Below are 19001 nucleotides of genomic sequence, written 5' to 3'. Positions count from 1 at the left end.
ATGCTTTCATTTTTCTGGGTTAGAAGCCTAGGAGTCGTATGGCAGGTTCAATGTAGTATATGTTAAACTTTGAAGAAATTTCCTATTTGCTTTGTAAAGTTGTATCATTTGACATATCCACCAGCAGTGTATGAGAGCTCCAGTTTCTCCTCATCCTTGTCAACATTTAGATGAGCTGTCTTTCAAGTTTTCATTCTAATATGTATTTGCGTGCTTGCATTACTCCTTGGAAGGAAAGTTATGACCAACCTAGATAGCATATTCAAAAGCAGAGACATTACTTTGCCAACAAAGGTCCATCTAGTCAAGGCTATGGTTTTTCCAGTGATCGTGTATGGATGTGAAAGTTGGACTGTGAAGAAAGCTGAGTGCCGAAGAATTGATGCTTTTGAACTGTGGTGTTGGAGAAGACTCTTGAGAGTCCCTTGGACTGCAAGGAGGTCCAACCAGTCCATTCTAAAGATCAGTCTTGAGTGTTCAGAAGGACTGATGCTAAAGCCGAAACTCCAATACTTTGGCCACCTCATGTGAAGAGCTGACTCATTGGAAAAGACTCTGATGCTGGGAGGGATTCGGGGCAGGAGGAGAAGGGGATGACAGAGGATGAGATGGCTGGATGGCATCACCGACTCGATGGACATGAGTTTGAGTAAACTCTGGGAGTTGGTGATAGACAGGGAGGCCTGGCGTGCTGTGATTCATGGGGTCACAAAGAGTCGGACACGACTGAGTGGCTGAACTGAACTGAACTGAACGGAATGCTCAGTTGCTCAGTAATGTTTATGGATTGCACTTTTGATCATTAATTTTAAAATACTTGCCTACTCCAAGATCGCAAAGATTTTCTCCTAAATCTTCTACATGATTTTTCTACTTACTTAATTTTATATAACTTGAAAATTATTTGCCAACATTTCAAAGTTGGAAGATTTTATTTAAGATACTTGAATTTCAAGTTTCTTTTAGAAGGGAGGAGTTGGGTATACTGGCCTGCATTCCTAAGGATGGTGCTCCATTGGATTGAAATGATCCAGTCTACCGAGGTCCCATTGCACTGGCTTCACACTTTTGCATTCCCAGCCTTGCTACTGTGAGTGCACAGAAGTATTAGGTGGCTATGGTACTAGGTGCCCTCTACCATCATTTGCATTTTTAAACTTTGAAGATTTCTGTAAATCTTCCTTTTATTATTGCGTATGAGCCTGCTTCTAGAGGTTAAGAGAGTGAATTACTCTGCAATGGATCTGGAATCAACTTGGAGCTTCTGGAAGAATCACTGTACTATCTTTGACAATCTGGGGAAATTTTAAACATAGGTTAAGTCTGAAATCTGTAATCGGACTCAGCTTTGGACCTTTGCCTATGCCTACATCTGACCTCATTTACTTTCTGCTGTATATTAAAATAGTTTATATATGGTAAGTATATTCCATAAAGTGCATATATCTTAATATGTGCAGTTCAATGAATTTTCAAAGCTATAACTACCACTCTGATTATGATATACAGCATTCTCATCTCTGAGAATTTCCCTTCTATCCCTCTCCAGTCTGTCTGCAGGAGAGAGAGAGGAATGCAAGCTCCCCCTCTAGAGTCAGCCACTAATATAATATCTACCATAGCTCAATCATCTCTGTTCTTGAAATTCATAAAAATTGAACCCTATAGTAAGTACTCTTTTGTGTCTGTCTTCTCTCTCTGAACATAGTATTTTTTGAGATCCGTCCATGTCACTATATCCACCAGTAGTTTGTTCCTTTGAATTAGTAATCATATCCCATAGAACAAATATGCCTCATTTTTTATGTATTCATTTTTATGTTGGTGGATATTTGATTGTTTCCAGTGTCTTGCTTTTACAAATAAAGCTGCAATGAACATTGCTGTACAAATTGTGTACATAGATTTTTATTTCCTTTTGGGTAAATATCTCAGAGTGAAATTGTTGGATCATTAGGTAGGGGTATTTTTATCTTTACAAGATACTTTTAAAAAGTTTGCTACAGTGCTTATAACATCAACCAGCAATTGATGAGAAACTCAGTGGCTCTCCATTCTCTCAAAATTTGGTGTTATCGTCTCTTAAATTTTTGCCATTCTCATGAATGTGAAATCGTAGCTCATTGTGATTTTAATTTGCATACCCCTGTTAAATAATGATGTTGATCACTTTTTCTATCAGTTTATTTTTTAATTTTCTATCGACCAGTTTATTTTCTATCAGTTTATTTATTTATTTTCTATTGACCATTTAGTTTAAGGTGTTTTTTGATGAGCAGATGCTTTGAATTTAGCTAAATTCTAACTTAACACTTTTCTCTTTCACAGTCACTGCTTTCTATGTCCTAAGAAATCTCTGCCTAGCCTATTTTTACAAAGATACTCATGTATATTTTATTCTAGGAGATTTACAGTTTTAATTTACATGAAAGCCTTGATTCAATTCAAATTATTTTTTCTTTATAGTGTAAAGTGCAGATCAAGGTTCACTTTTTCTCCAGTTGGTATAGCACATGTTTTAGACTCCTTTTTTCAATTGAATTATGTTGATGCCTTGGTAAAAAGAAAAAAAAATCAATTGTTATTAAATATTTGTGAGAGCCTATTACTGGATTCTCTGTTCTGTTTCATTGGTATATTTTTCTGCCTTTATGACATAGTTATATTATTGAGCTTTTCAGTTCATGAGCATGATATAGCTCTCCCTCTATTTGGTTTTCTGTATTTTCTCCCTATAATATTTTGTAGTTTTTTAGTGTTGCAGCTGCTATTTGGTTGCTAAGTCATGTCTGATTCTTTGCGACCTCATGGACTGTAGCCCACCAGTCTCCTCTGTCCGTGAGATTTCCCAGGCAAGAATACTGGAATGGGTTGCCATTTCCTTTTCCAGGAGATCTTCCCAACCCAGGGATCAAACCTGCATCTTCTGCCTAGCAGGTGAATTCTTTACCAGTGAATCACTTGGGAAGCCAGTTTTTTAATATAGAAGTCTCTTTATTTCCTTCATGAAATTTATTCATAGGTATGTATTTTGGTGCTCTTACCAATGTAATTCATCTTAAAATGTTACTTCCAGTTGTTTCTTACTAATATAATAGATATTCAATGGGCTTTTTATATGATCATGTATACTTTGCTAAATTAACTTATCAAATTTATTAGTAGGATTTTAAAATTGTAGTTGCTAACTCTTTTATGTTTCTATGTCCAAAATCACGTTACCTCCAAATAAAGACAGTTTTATTTTCTTTTCCCCCAATATTAATACATTTTATCCCCTTTCTTTTCTTGTCATTGGCAAGTACTTTAATGTGATATTAAATAGAAATGGTGAGAGTGCATATCCTTGCCTTGTCCCTCACATTAAGGGGAACATGTTCAATGTTTCTTCATTAGCCATGATGTTTTCCTTAGATAACTCTTATCAGACTGAGGGGACTTCCCTGGTGGCTCAGAGAGTAAAGAATCTGCCTGTAATGCGGGAGACCGGGTTTGATCCCTGGGTTGGGAAGATCTCCTGGAGAAGGCAAGGGCAACCCACTCCAGTATTCTGGCCTGGAAAATTCCATGGACAGACGAGCATGGCAGGCTATAGTCCTTGGGGGTCATAAAGAGTTGTACATGACTGAGTGACTTTCACTTCACTTCACTTCATCAAATTGAGGAGGTTCTCTTTTATATCTAGTTTTATGAGATTCTTTTTTTTTTAATGACAAATGGGTGCCGGATTTTTTTCAAGGGCTTTTTTTTTTTTTTTAAACTACTGAACTATTTAGATGATTTTATCGTCAAACCTGTTAATTGTATTGATTAGATTTGTGAATTACATTGTTTTAGAATGTCAAAACAACCTTATATTACTGCTGCTACTGCTGCTGCTACTGCTGCTAAGTCACTTCAGTCCTGTCCAACTCTGTGCGACCCCATAGACGGCAGCCCACTAGGCTCTGCCATCCCTGGGATGGGGAGTGGGTTGCCATTTCCTTCCCCAATGCATGAAAGTGAAAAGTGAAAGTGAAGTTGCTCAGTCGTGTCCGACTCTTAGCGACCCCATGGACTGCAGCCTACCAGGCTCCTCCGTCTATGGGATTTTCCAGGCAAGAGTACTGGAGTGGGTTGCCATTGCCTTCTCCGATTGTATCTTAAATGAAGGCTAAATTTATTTGAGTAAAAACAGTGTATCAACTAGGGAAATAGTAAGTCAGTAATAGCTCTGGTTGGTCTTCCCCAAGCGCAGGCGGCCGCGGCCAGCGCACTAAGCACAGGTGGCCACGGCTGAGAGGAGCTACCCCACGTCCGAGGTCAGGGCAGAAGCCGGGAGGACCCCATGCCCTAAGGGCAGCGGCCAAGAGGAGTTACCCCACGTCCGAGGTCAAGGGCAGCAGCCTAGAGTGCCAGGCTGCGATGGTGCAGGAACAGTCCAGAGGAGCTACCCCGCATCTGAGGTCAGGGGTGACGCTGAGAGGAGCAACCCCACACCTGAGGCCAGGGGCAGCGGCCGGGAGGAGCAACCCCACGTCCAATGAGTGGTGGCTGCGTGGGCGTAGGAGGGCCTAGAGGAGCCATCCCACGTTGAAGGTCAGGAAGGGTGGTGTTAAGAGAAACCCAAGTAAGATGGTAGGTGTTGCAAAAGGGCATCAGAGGGCAGACACTGAAACCATATTCACAGAAAACTAGTCAATCCAGTCACAATAGGACCACAGCCTTGTCTAACTCAATGAAACTAAGCCATGCCCACAGAGGTCTGACAGAATGTGGTCCACTGGAGAAGGGAATGGCAAACCACTTCAGCATTCTTGCCTTGAGAACCCCATGAACAGTACGAAAAGGCAAAATGATAGGATACTGAAAGAGGAACTCCCCAGGTCATTAGGTGCCCAATATGCTACTGGAGATCAGTAGAGAAATAACTCCAGAAAGAATGAAGGGATGAAGCCAAAGCAAAAACAATACCCAGCTGTGGATGTGACTGGTGATAGAAGCAAGGTCCGATGCTGTAAAGAGCAATATTGCATCGGAACCTGGAATGTCAGGTCCATGAATCAAGGCAAATTGGAAGTGGTCAAACAGGAGATGGCAAGAGCGAATGTCGACATTCTGGGAATCAGTGAACTAACATGGACTGGAATGGGTGAATTTAACTCAGATGATCATTATATCTACTACTGCGGGCAGGAGTCCCTCAGAAGAAATGGAGTAGCCATCATGGTCAACAAAAGAGTCCGAAATGCAGTACTTGGATGCAATCTCATAAACGACAGAATGATCTCTGTTCGTCTACAAGGCAAACCATTCAATATCACTGTAATCCAAGTCTATGCCCCAACCAGTAACGCTGAAGAAGCTGAAGTTGAATGGTTTTATGAAGACCTACAAGACCTTTTAGAACTAACACCCAAAAAAGATGTCCTTTTCATGATAGGGGACTGGAATGCAAAAGTAGGGAGTCAAGAGATACCTGGGGTAACAGGCAAATTTGGCCTTGGAATGCGGAATGAAGCAGGGCAAAGACTAATAGAGTTTTGCCAAGAAAATGCACTGGTCATAGCAAACACCCTCTTCCAACAACACAAGAGAAGACTCCACACATGGACATCACCAGATGGTCAACACCGAAATCAGATTGATTATATTCTTTGCAGCCAAAGATGGAGAAGCTCTATACAGTCAACAAAAACAAGACCAGGAGCTAACTGTGGCTCAGATCATGAACTCCTTATTACGAAATTCATGCTGAAATTGAAGAAAGTAGGGAAAACCGCTAGACCATTCAGGTATGACCTAAATCAAATCCCTTATGATTATACAGTGGAAGTGAGAAATAGATTTAAGGGACTAGATCTGATAGATAGAGAGCCTGATGAACTATGGAATGAGGTTCGTGACATTGTACAGGAGACACGGATCAAGACCATCCCCATGGAAAAGAAATGCAAAAAAGCAAAATGGTTGTCTGGGGAGGACTTACAAATAGCTGTGAAAGAAGAGAAGCAAAAAGCAAAGGAGAAAAGGAGAGATATAAGCATCTGAATGCAGAGTTCCAAAGAATAGCAAGAAGAGATAAGAAAGCCTTCCTCAGCGATCAGTGCAAAGAAATAGAGGAAAAGAACAGAATGGGAAACACTCGAGATATCTTCAAGAAAATTAGAGATGCCAAGGGAACATTTCATGCAAAGATGGGCTCAATAAAGGACAGAAATGGTCTGGACCTAATAGAAGCAGAAGATATTAAGAAGAGGTGGCAAGAATACACAGAAGAACTGTACAAAAAAGATCTTCATGACCCAGATAATCATGATGGTGTGATCACTAATCTAGAGCCAGACATCTTGGAAAGTCAAGTCAAGTGGGCCTTAGAAAGCATCACTACGAACAAAGCTAGTGGAGGTGATGGAATTCCAGTTCAGCTATTTCAAATCCTGAGAGATGATGCTGTGAAAGTGCTGCACTCCATATGCCAGCAAATTTGGAAAACTCAGCAGTGGCCACAGGACTGCAAAATGTCAGTTTTCATTCCAATCCCAAAGAAAGGTAATGCCAAAGAATGCTCAAACTGCCACACAATTGCACTCATCTCACATGCTAGTAAAGTAATGCTCAAAATTCTCCAAGCCAGGCTTCAGCAATATGTGAACCGTGAACTCCCTGATGTTCAAGCTGGTTTTAGAAGAGGCAAAGAGCCAGAGATCAAATTGCCAACATCTGCTGGATCATGGAAAAAGCAAGAGAGTTCCAGAAAAGCATCTATTTCTGCTTTATTGACTATGCTAAAGCCTTTGACTGTGTGGATCACAATAAACTGTGGAAAATTCTGAAAGAGATGGGAATACCAGACCACCTGACCTGCCTCTTGAGAAATCTGTATGCAGGTCAGGAAGCAACAGTTAGAACTGGACATGGAACAACAGACTGGTTCCAAATAGGAAAAGGAGTATGTCAAGGCTATATATTGTCACTCTGCTTATTTAACTTATATGCAGAATACATCATGAGAAACGCTGGACTGGAAGAAACACAAGCTGGAATCAAGACTGCCAGGAGAAATATCAATAACCTCAGATATGCAGATGACACCACCTTAATGGCAGAAAGTGAAGAGGAACTAAAAAGCCCCTTGATGAAAGTGAAAGAGGAGAGTGAAAAAGTTGGCTTAAAGCTCAACATTCAAAAAACGAAGATCATGGCATCTGGTCCCATCACTTCATGGGAAATAGATGGGGAAACAGGGGAAATAGACGGGGAAACAGTGGAAACAGTGTCAGACTTTATTTTTCTGGGCTCCAAAATCACTGCAGATAGTGACTGCAGCCATGAAATTAAAAGACGCTTACTCCTTGGAAGAAAAGTGATGACCAACCTAGATAGCATATTGAAAAGCAGAGACATTAATTTGCCAACTAGGGTCCGTCTAGTCAAGGCTATGGTTTTTCCATATAGTAGTCATGTATGGATGTGAGAGTTGGACTGTGAAGAAAGCTGAGAGCCAAAGAATTGATGCTTTTGACCTGTGGTGTCAGAGAAGAGTCTTGACAGTCCCTTGGACTGCAAGGATATCCAACCAGTCCTTTCTGAAGATCAGTCCTGGGTGTTCTTTGGAAGGAATGATGCTAAAGCTGAAGCTCCAGTACTTTGGCCACCTCATGGGAAGAGTTGACTCCTTGGAAAAGACTCTGATGCTGGGAGGGATTGGGGGCAGGAGGAGAAGGGGACGACAGAGGATGAGATGGCTGGATGGTATCACTGACTCGATGAACGTGAATCTGAGTGACCTCCGGGAGTTGGTGATGGACAGGGAGGCCTGGCGTGCTGTGATTCATGGGGTTGCAAAGAGTCGGACACGACTGAGTGACTGAACTGAACTGAACTGATGGCTCAGTGAGAATCTGCCTTTCAGTGAAGGAGACATGAGTTTGATCCCAGGGTGAGGAAAATCCCCTGGAGAAAGAAGTGACAACTCACTCCAGTACTTTGCCTTGAAAATCCCATGGATAGAGGAACCTGGTGAGCTACAGTCCACTGGGTTGCTAAAGAGTTAGACATGACTTCATAACTAAACTAAGTATTACTGGGATATACACAACTTGGTCACAATATATTATCCTTTTTATATTATTTTGCCAATATTTTGTTAAAGAGTTTTATATATAGTTCATGAGAGATATTGCTTTGAATATTTCATTTCTTGAACTATCCTTTATCAGGTTTTGGTGTTAGGATCATGGTAGCTTATAAAATGACATAGGAAACATTTTCTTCTCCTCTATTTTTAAAAAAAGTTTGTGTAATATTGGTGTTATTTCTTCCTTAAGTGTTTAATAGAATTCACTTGTAAAGTCATCTAGACTAGGGGGTTTCTTTGTGGAGAGGTTTTAAATTAAGAACTCAGTTTTGTTTCATAGTTACACAGCTATTTAAGCCTTTTATCAGTTGTAAGTTGTGTTTTTCAATGAATTTGTCTACTTCATCTGCATTGTTTAATATGTTGATGGAGTTGTTCATAATAGCCCTTTACTGTCTATCTTGTTTCTTTTTCTTTTTTTGGCCATGCCGCAGCTTGTAGGATCTTAGTTCCCCGACTGTGGATGGAATGAATCAAACTCAGGTTCCTGGCAATTAGAGTACTGAGTCCTAACTGCTGGACTGCCAGGAAATTCCTCTTTCATTCTTAATGTTGGTAATTTGTGGGGCCTTTCCTCTTTTTTTTTAATTGATCAATTTTACTTATTTTTAGTGATCAATATAGCTTAGCATATAATCTTTCTTAATGAATGTTTTGTAAATGCTTGGAAAGAATATGCATGCCTTAGTTTTTGGACATAGCATTCCATAAGTGAAAGTAAAGTTGCTTAGTTGTGTCCGACTCTTTGCGACCCCGTGGACTGTAGCCCACCAGGCTCCTCCACCCATGGGATTCTCGTGGCAAGAATACTGGAGTGGGAGCATTCCATAAACATCTACTAAATCAAGTTGATTAATAGTGTTCAAGTTTTTTATATCCTTACTAGTAATTACTAAGAAGTATTCAAGTCTCCAATTATGATTGTTCATTTTCTGTTATATATTTGGTTTTATCAATTTTTGCTTCCCATACATATACTTTTAAGCTCCATTAATAGGAACATACACATTTAGGGACATATATACATACACATAAAATTTAGAATTTTTATGTATTATTGATTCTTAGCATTTGAAATCCCTGTTTGTTTCTAATAATACTCTTTGTTTTGAAGACTGTTTTGTCAAACAATAGTAAAGCCACCCTAATTTTCTTATTGGTGTGGTGTACTTTTTTTGTTTTTCCTTTCAGCCTGCATTTTTGTATGTCAACTGTGTATATCTCTTGAATATAGCAAATATGAAATTTGCATTTCCCTTCCTCATAACCTTGGAGTTTGTCTCCACAGAAGGAACTCTTCCACTAAACTTACAATAAGTTCCATTAAATTTTAAGCTACTGTCTGCTTACTTTGGATTCCTCATGCCAAAAGGCCAGTATGTCAGTAAAGGAGTTATCATCCTGGTGGGAGTAACTGGCCCTGATTATCAGGAAAGAATGCTATTTTTTTAGTTTAATTTTTACTTTATATTGAAGTACAGTTGATTTATAATATTATATTAGTTTCAGGTATACAGCAAAGTGATTCAGTGATACATACACATATATCTATTTTTTTCAGATTCTTTTCCTATATAAGTTATTACAGAATATGGAATAAATTTCCTTGTACTGTACAGTAAGTCCTTGTTGATTATCAATTTTAAATGCAGTAGTAGTAGCTATATGTTAATCTCAAACTCGTAATTTATCCCTGCATCCCACTTTTCTCCTTTGGTAACCATAAATTTGTTTTTGAAATCTGTGAGTCTCTTTCTGCTCTATAAATAGTTCATTTGTATCATTTTAAAGCATTTCACATATAAGTGATATCATATGGTATTTGTCTCTCTCTATTTTACTTAGTATGATAGTCTAATAGTAAAAACATGGAAGCAACCTAAATGTCCATCAACAGAGGGTTAAAGATGATGTGGTACATATATACAATGGAATATTATTTGGATATAAAAAAGAATGACATAACATCATTTGCAGCAACATGGATGGACTTAGAGATTATCATAAGGATGCTGTATTTTGAATAATGTGTCACAATTTATTACACATGGCATGGTCGCACAAAACCCTAGAGGTCTATCCTGTGATTCTTCTACTGAAGGTTGCATTTAATTCCATATGATTTTTTCCCACTACAGATACCCTCCAGTAATATAGGATTGGCTTCCCTGGCAGCTCAAAGAACCCACCTGCAATACGGGAGACCCTGGTTTGATCCTTGGGTCAGGAAGTTCCCCTGGAGAAGGGATAGGCTACCCCCTTCAGTATTCTTGGGCTTCTCTGATAGATCAGATGGTAAAGAATACGCCTGCAATGTGGGAGATCTGGATTCGATTCCTGGGTTGGGAAGATCCCCTGGAGAAGGGCATGGCAACCCACTCTAGTATTCTTGCCTGGAAAATCCCCCTGGACAAAGGAGCCTGGTGGGCTGCAACCCATGGGGTTCCAAAGAGTTGGACACGACTGAGCAACTAAGCACAGCACTGGTCACCTGGGCCCAAGCAGCAGGACCACTTGCACTCCACTTGGGGAAGAGCTTTTTCTTTTATATATTTGTGATAGGGACATTCTTCTTAAAGATATGCCTCTCTTTCAGTCAGCTGAGTTCTGGTCCTGGCCTGAAATCTGATAAAGTACCTTTTTTTTTTTTTTAAACTGGAGAAACTGCTTTCCACCTACTGATCATCCATCCTTGATTGATTTTGTGTGAATGGTTTGAACAATGCCCTTGTTGCCTGCCCACGTATTTTCCTCCTTGGGATGTTGTATTCTATTAAACATCTCCATAACTCTGTGAGCCAGGCTTCCCTGACTGCCCCTCCAACCTCACTGCTCATCACAATAATTGTGTCCATGTTGCGTCTTTGGTTAAGCATTTCCACCTGGCCTTTATTTTGGGATATCATCATCCCTATTACTATCAACAATCCATATGCTAACAGCATCTCTTAACATCTGTTCTGGCCTTACAGAGGAGGGCCACTACTGAGCATCTCAGTGATTCTGGTGTCGTGTCATCTGCCCCTCTTTCCCACACCTACTCCTTGATTTAGAATTATTTTAATCCTTTTTTTCAATATTTCTGCTCATGATCTCAAATAAATAACATACAGCCACATCCTGATCAGTTTTAGTCATGATATATTTATTTTCTATTTAATTGAAGTATAGTTGATTTACATTGTCTTATTAATTTCTGCTGTACAACAAAGTGATTAAGTTACACACACATATATATAGACATTCTTTTTAAAAATATTCTTTTCTATTATGGTTTATCATGGGATATTGAATATAGAACTCTGTAGTATACAATAGGACCTTGTTTTTAGTCATTATCTATTCAACTTTCCATATGAATTATGACCTCTCTTTCACAATTACCCCCACACACAACATTGTATACTTCCCACTCTCCCACTCTCTCATATTGATAGTAATTTTGGTTGGATTCAGTGTTTGCAGTATGATGTTTCTATGTAATTTCTAGCTAGCGCTCAACCATGTAACATACTATGTTTATTTTTCCTTTTTTGTACAACCACTTTTTGGTACTCCATGGAGTTAATCATTGTTTATATTTATTTAGTTTTCTACATGCTTATCACCAACTTCTCCCAAAACTTTTCCTAAAAAGCGAAAGTTTCTCTTAGGCCTAAATTCATCTAAGAAACTATCAGATGGTAATTTTTCTCCTAAAGTCTTCAGATCTGTTCCGATCTTGGGTAATTCTCCCTCATCAATTATTGTTTTCTTCCTGCAATGCACATTCTTTATCATCCTGGAAATTCCTCTCCTCTTTTACCTAGATTCTAAGTATCCATTTTTGTTTATTTCCTTTCTGAATAGTGGCCATATATCCTCTGAAAGTATCCTTGGAGAGGGTAAATGATAGACTAAAGACTTCCTAAAGATCCCCATGTCCTAAATCTCCAGAACCTGTTCTTTACATAGCACATTCTCTTCTTTACATAGCAAATTCACTTCTTTACATAGCAAAAGAGACTCTGCAGATGTGACTAAGGATTTTGTGATGGGGAGATTATTCTGGGTTATCCAAGTGGGTCCTATGTAACCACAAAGGTCTTTATAAGAGTGAAGATGTAAAGATGAAGTGGAGAGTGATTTGAAGATGCTACACTGCTGGCTTAGAAGATTGTCATGACCCAGGGAGCACAGGTCTCAAAGCTGTGATAACCATATTCTCTCCTAGAGCCTCCAGAAGGAGGCAGTCCAGCTGATACCTTGGTTTTAGCCTAATAGAACTGACTTTGCACTTCTGGTCTACCAAACTAAGATAATAAATTGGTATTGTTTTAAACCACCAAGTTTGTGGTACTTTTTTACTGAGCCCATAGGACACTAACACAGTGTATATATATATGGAAGATGCTTTTGAGGATCTGCATGTCAGCAGATGTTCTTCTCTCACTCCAAATGATAGTTGAGTTGAGTGTAGAATTCTAAGTAAAAAATAATTCACCTTCAGAATTTTGAAAGCATTTGTCTAAGCCTTTTATTTTTGTTTCAGACATAATAATTATTTTTAATTTCCAGGGCTATTGTTGTTCTCACATCTTCCTCCCTCTTCTCATCCCCTGCATCCTGTTCTTATTCCATAAAAGCAGCTTCTTCACTTATCTCCCTGAATGTGTGAACAACAGAATGTGTGTGAATTTTCTTCTTCTTATTCCATTTCTTCCAAGTTACTTTTTTCTTATTTATTTTTATCTCTTATGTTTAACACCTTTCTCTAAATGGTACTGTCAGCATATACTACTTTGGAAGTTTCTTGAGGCATCACTGACATGTACTTTAAACTGAATATATTTAAATTATACAATTTAAAACATTTTAGTTTATTTTAGCTGTAGTTGATTTACCATGTAGTGTTAGCTTCAGGTGTACTCCACCAGATTCTTTTCCATTATCAATATCATTATCAATTTTTCCATTTCCAATATCAGGTTATTACAAGATATTGAATACGGTTTCATGTGCTCTACAGTAAATCCTTGCTGTTATCTATCTTATGTGTGTATATTAAATCCCATACTCGGAATTTACCCATCTCCCACCTTCCTCTTTGGTAACCAGAAGTTTGTTTTCTATGGCTGTAAGTCTGTTTCTGTTTCTTAAAGAAGCTGATTTACATTATTTTTTAGATTCCACATATGAGTGATACCATATAATATTTATCTTTCTCTGACTTACTTCACTTAGTATAATAATCTCTAGGTCCATCCATGTTGCTGCAAATGGCAATATTTCACTCTATTTTTATAGCAGCATGATATTTTATTGTACATATATACCACATCTTTATCTGTTCATCTGCTGATGGACACTTAGGTTGCTGCTATGTCTTGGCTATTATAAACAATTTTCCTATGAACAATGGGGTGCATGTATCTTTTTGAATTAGAGTTTATGTCTTCTCTGGATATAGTCCCAGGAGTGAGATTGCTGGATCGTATGGTAATTCTATCTTTAGTTTTTTAAGGAACCTCCAGACTGTTTTCCATAGTGGCTGCATCGATTTACATTTCCACCAACAGTATAGAGGGGTTTTCTTTTCTCCACACCCTCTCCATCATTTATTATCTGTAGACTTTTTGATTAAGGCCATTCTGATCAGTGCGAGGTGATACCCCATTTTTGTTTTGATTTGCATTTCTCTGTTGGCCATCTGTATGTCTTCTTTGGAGAAATGTCTATTTAGGTCTTCTGCTCATTTTTAATTGTGTTGTTTGGCTTTTCGATATTGAGTTGCATGAGCTGTTAGAATGTATAATTTGTGATCATGTCAGTTATCAATTTATTGCTCTCAGTTCTGAGGGTGCACTTCAATATATGCTGTATACTCAGTAATGGAATTTGTTTAAGCATTTCTCCTTTAAAGTGATCATTTTTCATAGCCAGGTGTGGAGTGACATTGCTGGAGGAAGAGGCTTCTTACAGTTTCCAGCATTATCAATATCATTATCAATTTTTCCATTTCCAATATCAGGTTATTACAAAATATTGAATATGGTTTCATATGCTGTACAGTAAATCCTTGTTGTTTATCTATGTTATGTATAGTAGGAAGAGGCCTCTTGCAGTTTCCTGCGTGGGCCAGGTGGGGTGGGTATGGCAACATAGGTGGAAGTGCCAAGAATCTACCTCTAGCCTTGGCCTGGTGATAATCTTTTTTTGCAGCCTTCTCAACATAGAAACCAAAGCTAGAGTGTGGCTTGCATGCAGTTACCTGTGGTCACACACCGAGAAGATGTTCCTACTGTAAGTCCCCACATCCCACCTGTGGCTCTAAGGTGTAAAGGGCCACTCACAGCACTGCAGCTCCCTCTGCAAACCCCACACTGCCCACATGTTCTAAAAGCTTCTTGTCCGCTACTGTACCCAGACTGCCACTGCATGCTTATGTTGGTTGCTTTTAAGAGGGGCCCTATTGCTTGCTTTAGTCTGGCCAATACAATAACCTTTGCTGCTGCCTGGTGGGCTGAACCATACCTGCTTCAGTGAGGTCTGAAGCTCTTCTAAGTTTATCTTCCTTCGAGTACTTTCCTTCAGTTCAGTTCAGTTCAGTTCAGTCACTCAGTCATGTCCGACTCTGCAACCCCATGAACTGCAGTACACCAGGCCTCCCTGTCCATCACCAACTCCTGGAGTCCACCCAAACTCATGTCCATTGAGTCGGCGATGCCATCTAACCATCTCATCCTCTGTTGTCCCCTTTTCCTCCTGCCTTCAATCTTTCCCAACATCAGGGTCTTTTCAAATGAGTCAGCTCTTCGCATCAGGTGGCCGAAGTACTGGAGTTTCAGCAGCCTTAGCCACTTAGCAGCAGCAGCAGCAGGATAATATATATAGTTTCCTTAAGTCTTATGGTTACTCTTTTATCATAGTTAATAATGAATAAATCTTAGAATTAGAATTAAACTTCCTCAGCTTAGTCTATGGCGTGGTTTCTATCACCTGATTGGATCCAGACTGCTGCAGTGAGTTTTGACATACGTATATGCTGTAAAACCATAACCACAGTCAAGGGAGTAAACACGTCAATCACTCCCCAAAGTGTCCTTATGCCTGTTTGTCATCCATCCTTCCATTTCTCTGTCCCCAGGAAAACAATGATTTGTCTTTTTGTCATCACAGATTAGTTTGCATTTTCTAGCATTTTATATAAATTGAATTATGTTGTATATATTATTTTTAAAAAATCTAGCTTCTTTCACTCAGCATAATTATTTTTATATTCATCCATTACTTTTTACTGATGAATAGTATTAATATTTCATTGTTTGGACACCAGAGCTAGTCTATCCTTTCACCTGTTGATGGATATTTGGGTTGTTTCCAATTATTGGCAATGAAAAAATAAAGCCGCTCTGAAGTTTTGTGTCAAAGTCTTTGGGCATATGTTTTTGTTTGTCTTGGAAAAATACCTAGAAGTGGAATGGTGGGATCAAGTGGTAGATTAAAATTATCTCTTAACTGGAAAACTGTTTTCCAAAGTGATGGTACCGTTTTACGTTCCCATCAACAACATATGAAAGCTTTGCTCCTCGTCCTTGCCAGCACTTGATATTATGGTTCATCTTTTTATCTTTAGCCACTCTAGTGGGTAGGTAGCAGTATTTCAACGTGGTTTTGCTTTGAATTTCCTTGATTAGTAATGATGCTGAATATCTTTTCATATGTTTCTTTGTCATCTATATATCTTCTTTGGTGGTTTTTGTTCATATATTTTGCCCATTTTTAGAATTAAATTGTTTCTCTTCTCATTATTGAGTTGTAAGTTCAGTTCAGTTCAGATTCTCAGTCATGTCCGACTCTTTGCCACCCCATGAACTGCAGCACGCCAGGCGTCTCTGTCCATCACCAGCTCCCGGAGTTTATCAAAACTCATTTCCATTGAGTTGGTGATGCCATCCAACCATCTTATCCTCTGTCATCCCCTTCTCCTCCTGCCTTCAATCTTTCCCAGCATCAGGGTCTTTTCAAATAAGTCAGCTCTTTGCATCAGGTGGCCAAAATATTGGAGTTTCAGCTTCAACACCAGTCCTTCCAATGAACACTCAGGACTGATCTCCTTTAGGATGGTTTGGTTGAATCTCCTTGCAGTCTAAGGGACTCTCAAGAGTCTTCTCCAACACCACAGTTCAAAAGCATCAATTCTTCAGCAGTCAGCTTTCTTTATAGTCCAACTCACATCCATACATGACTACTGGAAAAACCATAGCCTTGACTAGATGGGCCTTTGTTGCCAAAGTAATGTCTCTGCTTTTGAATATGCTATCTAGGTTGGTCATAAATTTTCTTCCAAGGAGTAAGTGTCTTTTAATTTCATGGCTGCAGTCACCATCTGCAGTGATTTTGGAGCCCCCCAAAATAAAGTCTGACACTGTTTCCACTGTTTCCCCATCTACTTGCCATGAAGTGATGGGACTGGATGCCATGATCTTCGTTTTCTGAATGTTGAGCTTTAAGCCAACTTTTTCACTCTCCTCTTTCACTTTCATCAAGAGGCTCTTTAGTTCCTCTTCACTTTCAGCCATGAGGGTGGTGTCATCTGCATACCTGAGGTTATTGATATTTCTCCCGGCAATCTTGATTCCAGCTTGTGCTTAATCCAGCCCAGCATATCTCATGATGTACTCTGCATATAAGTTAAATAAGCAGGGTGACAATATACAGCCTTAACGTACTCCTTTTCCTATTTGGAACCAGTCTGTTGTTCCATGTCCAGTTCTAACTGTTGCTTCCTGACCTGCATACAGATTTCTCAAGAGGCAGGTCAGGTGGTCTGCTATTCCCACCTCTTTTAGAATTTTCCAGTTTATTGTGATCCACATAGTCAAAGGCTTTGGCATAGTCAATAAAGCAGAAATAGATGTTTTTCTGGAACTCTCTTGCTTTTTCCATGATCCAGCGGATGTTGGCAATTTGATCTCTGGTCCTTCAGCCTTTTCTAAATCCAGCTTGAACATCTGGAAGTTTATGGTTCCCATATTGTTGAAGCCTGGCTTGGAGAATTTTAAGCATTACTTTACTAGTGTGTGAGATGAGTGCAATTGTGTGGTAGTTTGAGCATTCTTTGGCATTGCCTTTCTTTGGGATTGGAATGAATATTGACCTTTTCCAGTCCTGTGGCCACTGTTGAATTTCCCACATTTGCTGGCATATTGAGGGTAGCACTTTCACAGCATCATCGTTTAGGATTTGAAATAGCTCAGCTGGAATTCCCTCATCTCCACTAGCTTTATTTGTAGTGATGCTTTCTAAGGCCCATTTGACTTCACATTCCAGGATGTCTGGCTCTAGGTGAGTGATCACACCTTCATGATTATCTGGGTTGTGAAGATAAGGTTGGCACAGTGGCGCAAGGTGGCTGCACAGCGCTGGACTGGCTCTGAGGAGATATCCCACGTCCAAGAGCAAAGGAGAAACCCCAGCAAGATGGTAGGAGGGGCCAATTTCGAGTTTAGAATCAAACTCCATTCCCACCAGAGGCTCTGATAGGGCTCAAACAAACCTTGTGCACACCACGACCCAGGGACCCCACAGAGACTGAGATAGAACTGTGTTTGAGCATCTCCTATGCAGGTACGGGTCAGCAGTGGACTGCCACAGAGACAGGGGCTCTGGGTGCAGCTGACTTGGGTATGCCATAAGCCCTCTTGGAGGAGGTCGCCATTTACCCCACCATAGAGCTGCCAGAACTTACACAGGACTGGGAACTAGACTCTTGGAGGGCACAACAGAACCTTGTGCACCAGGACCCAGGAGAAAGGAGGAGTGACCCCACAGGAGACTGACCCAGACTTGTCTGCGGGTGTCCAGGAGTCTCCCGCAGAGGCGTGGGTCAGTGGTGGCCTGCCGGAGGGTTGGGGGCACTGAGAGTAGCAGTGCATGCAGAGGACCTTTCTAAGGAGATCGCCATTATCTTCATTACCTCCACCATAGTTTGGCCCCAGGTAAATAGCAAGGAGGGAAAATAGCTCCACCCATTAACAGAAAATTGGATTAAAGATTTACTGAGTTGTAAGAGTGGCTTAGAGGGTAAAGCATCTGCCTGCAATGCAGGAGACCTGGGTTTGATCGCTGGGTTGGGAAGATCCCCTGGAGAAGGAAATGGCAACCCACTCCAATACTCTTGTCTGGAAAATCCCATTGACAGAGGATCCTGGTAGGCTATAGTCCATGGGGCTGCAAAGAGTCGGACACGACTGAGCAACTTCACTCACTCATTCACTCATATGCAAGTCCCTAGTCAGATATATGCTTTGCTAATATTTTATTCTAGACGGTGGTTTACCTTTTTATTTTCACAGCAATGTCTTTAAGAAAGCAAAAGCTTTTAATTTTGAAGAAATATAACATCATTATTTTCTTTTACAGTTCATGGCTTGTGTGTCTTCTTTAATAAATCTTCACCAAACCCAAGAGTGCTAAGATTTTCTCCTATATTTTCTTTCAGAAATTTTATAGGGTATAACATTTTGGTACTAGTTACAATCCCTTACTGTTCTTGAGTTTCTTGTTGATGAACTGATGGAGATACTAAAATTAGGCGATGTTAAACACACACAGTATCTCAGAGGTAAAGCATGGACAAGAAGAGCATAATATTGGGGTGCAACAGGGAGCACATGTGTCTTTTTATCAGTTTTTTACCCCTATACAAATGGACCTGTGAAGCTACTGGAAGAAAATATATGAAATCAAGATTATGCTAGAAATCCAACCTGTGCGATCACCATATTTATGCCCTTCTCTCACCGCATAATATAGAAGTTTGGAGAAAAAAATAGTAAGCAATTTATTGAATAGGTACCATGCTATACACTGTGTTGAGATTTTATAGTCAAGGTATGTA

Source organism: Budorcas taxicolor, chromosome 3, assembly GCF_023091745.1.
Source record: "Budorcas taxicolor isolate Tak-1 chromosome 3, Takin1.1, whole genome shotgun sequence".
Classification (NCBI taxonomy): domain Eukaryota; kingdom Metazoa; phylum Chordata; class Mammalia; order Artiodactyla; family Bovidae; genus Budorcas; species Budorcas taxicolor.
Note: the sequence above shows the minus strand (reverse complement) of the source record.